At 38.6% G+C, this 3,459-nt stretch overlaps 1 non-coding gene across 1 annotated transcript; it reads left to right on the top strand.

Annotated features, from left to right (window-relative positions):
• The first annotated feature begins 606 nt into the window (after nt 1-606).
• On the top strand, nt 607-678 carry trnac-gca (transfer RNA cysteine (anticodon GCA)). The gene has a single exon. It is a non-coding gene; the product is annotated as a tRNA-Cys (tRNA).
• The last annotated feature ends 2,781 nt before the right edge of the window (nt 679-3,459 follow it).

Here is a 3,459-nt window from a genome sequence, read left to right on the forward strand (position 1 = left end):
AAACCAGACTGTGCTAATATGAAGCTTCAAAGTAACCTACTGAACAGATTTTGTTAAAAGCTCTAGTTGATCCAAATAAGATTTTATCTGACGTTTATCACAACTTTAAGTAAAGCGTGGAAAATCCCAGCAACAACTGTCATCATCCTACGGGAAAACTGTGAATTACGAGTGCACCTGAAGGCAGCTTCAAATGCATCTGTAATAACCTTAAAAGGAGCCGCAACTTACCGACTGTTACACCAACGTAACCGTAACCCCAGTGCTCTATTTTAACACTATAATGATGTAATTAACATATTAATGTCCGTGAAACTAAAACACTTTAAACCATTGACGACAAATTCAGACAAACTGTGGGTGAGATATAACACTGCAAGACCCCTGAGTAACAGTTTATTTTGGCGCACTCTGCCGGGGAATGGCGGACATTGTAGCGGCCATTTTCTTTACACTGTGAAAAAGCTAAATGTTACGTTGCGGCTTACATCGTACAGTTTTATCGGTGCTAACACACGTCGTAGTCTGGTACATAAAACAAAAACCACCCAGAAACACAGTAACATGTATAGATAAATACTATGTGTTTTCCTTTTATATTGCATCGGGGGTATAGCTCAGTGGTAGAGCATTTGACTGCAGATCAAGAGGTCCCCGGTTCAAATCCGGGTGCCCCCTCTTTTTTTTCCAACCGCCATTACGTCTTGTGTTTGTTGAGTTATCGTTTAAATACACGGTAAAGGTGAATCTACGACCAACTGCCACCGTAATTTGCCGGTTAACGGCTATTGTACAAGCCTTACCCGCCTTGGAAGCCAATTTCGTTGCATCATGAGACCTCAGCTAAAATATAACAAACGCAACAATATGTTTTATTCACCTTTTTTAAGCAATTCAATTATCGTTTCAATATGCTTTAAATCATTTTATGTTAGCATTAATGCTAGCACCAATTGGACTCTTCCACCCCCTTTTTAGAATGGTACGTTCCACCTGCACTACTTCAGCTTTGAGGATGGAGAGACGTTTTTAAAGTTTTTAAACTTGTTAATTAATCTCACAAGTGTTACTATCCTCGCTTCAATGTCTGTACATCGAACTGTAAGTCATATTTTGATATAATTAATACTTGTTTGTTGGTTATTTGCTAAGATAATTGGACTCTTCTGGTGTGCAGCTAGCTCTGGTCATGCTAATTAATTAGAGCAGCTAGCAGCAATGTTAGCTAGCTTCTTAGCTGTGTGGAGGTTGTGTTCATTACCTCTCTCAACCGCTGATTTGCCATTGGAAATCCTATTCTGAAACGTTAATTTGTTAACTAAGAGCAGTCAACATATCAGTATGTTAATTCAGCTCTTATAACTCTTTGTCACGTTACAAAGAGTCTGTTTTGTTGGTCTGTGGGACCTAACTAACATTAATATATCAATCAATTAATATACAATCAATATACATTATCTCACATAAGTGAGTACACCCTTCCCATTTTTGCAAATATTTCATTATATCTTGTCATGGGACAACACTATAGGAATGACACTTTGATATAACTTAAAGTAGTCAGTGTACAGCTTGTATAGTAGCATAGACTTACCTTCCTCTGAAAATTATGTAAAACACAGCCATCAACATCTAAACAGCAGGCAACGTAAGTGAGTAACGTTACACCCCACAGCGAACATGTCCAAATTATGCCTAAAGTGTCAATATTTTGTGTGCCAACCATAATTATCTAGCACTGCCTTAACCCTTTTGGGCATGGAATTCACCAGAGCTCACAGGTTGCTTCAGGAATCCTTTCCCACTCCTCCATGATGACATCATGGAGCAGATGGATGTGAAGACACCTTGTGCTCCTCCACCTTCAGCTTGAGGATGGCCCACAGGTGCACAGGTGAGTTTAGGGCTGGATACATACTTGGCCAGTCCATCACCTTTACCTTCAGCTTCCTCAGCAAGGCAGTTGTCATCTACTAGGTGTGTTTTGGGTCATTATCATGTTGGAAAACTGCATTGCAGCTCAGTTTCTGAAGAGGGGCGATCATGCTCTGCTTGGAATTCATGTTTCCCTAAATGAACCGAGCTCCCCAGAGCCGGCAGCACTCATGCAGCCCCAAACCATGATGCTGCCACCACTATACTTGACTGGTACTATACTTAGGAAAACATGAATTCCAAGCAGAGCATGATCGCCCCTCTTAGGAAACTGAGCCACAATTCAGTTTTCCAACATGATAATAACCCAAAACACCTAGAAGATGACAACTGCCTTGCTGAGGAAGCTGAAGGTGAAGGTGATGGACTGGCCAAGTATGTATCCAGCCCTAAACTCACCTGTGCACCTGTGGGCCATCCTCAAGCTGAATAAAATATTTCCAAAAATGGGAGGGGTGTACTCACTTATGTGAGATACTGTATATGTTATTGGCTGTCGTGTAGTCTCTGGCTCCATCTTGTGGCAGTGTATTGTAATTGTCCTCAATCCCTAATGGTGGCTGGGTCTGTTTGTATGTTGTTTTAATGTAAAAACTACATACGAGACATTACTTTATTTGAGTAATGACTGATTTTCTTTTCAGGCCTTAATGACCTTCATTTATATTTTTAAATTTTTTTGGATATGTTTTTAGAAAATGTAAGTTAACAATAAGGAAGCATTTACTCTCAAGAACGTACCTATCTAGTGTAAACTTTTGGGGGTATTTTAAGATAGTCAGTAAGCAGTTTCAATTTTGCTTCTTTATTCCTCTATTTCTATGTAAAATGTCGATGGTTACACTAATCACTTTTGTGGTGGGCTGAATTGATGTAAATGATAATAATTAGTATCTATCTATCTATCTATCTATCTATCTATCGTCTAATTTTTATTTTCCAATCTTTGCCTGTTACGGCACAGTTTAGCTTCAGGAGAGCCAAATATTACCCTTAAAATAAATATGCATTGTATACTTGTATTCCTTTGTTTAGGTAGAAATAAGGAAATAAAAAAGTGGATCACAAAATTATAATATTACAATGCATATCATTTAGGGGTTGGGATCACCCCACAATACAATAATATCAGCACTGTAATACGGTGACACTGCAGTATTTTCTGGGATGGTTAACATACCATGAAAATCTCATAACGTTGCAACCCTAGCCTAGACAGTAGGTGTAAATGTTCAAAGGTTTAGTGGCGTATTAAATTACATGCCAGTCCATGTCCCAAGTATTAATGTGCATGTAAGCAACAACTATAAGAACTAATTTAATAGTACCTTTACATCAGTTTAAATGAATGAGTGCATTTAGAGCTCATTCATTCAATTATCAGAATTAAATATTGGCATGTAAATTAAACTGTATGTTACCCGATAGCACTCACCTGACATTGACCAGCATCTTCTTTACCTGGTCTAAATGTCTGCAAAGTGGTCTGCACCATTTGTTCTCAACTCCTCACCAAGCATGACA

Source organism: Epinephelus lanceolatus, chromosome 21 (genome assembly GCF_041903045.1).
Source record: "Epinephelus lanceolatus isolate andai-2023 chromosome 21, ASM4190304v1, whole genome shotgun sequence".
Classification (NCBI taxonomy): domain Eukaryota; kingdom Metazoa; phylum Chordata; class Actinopteri; order Perciformes; family Serranidae; genus Epinephelus; species Epinephelus lanceolatus.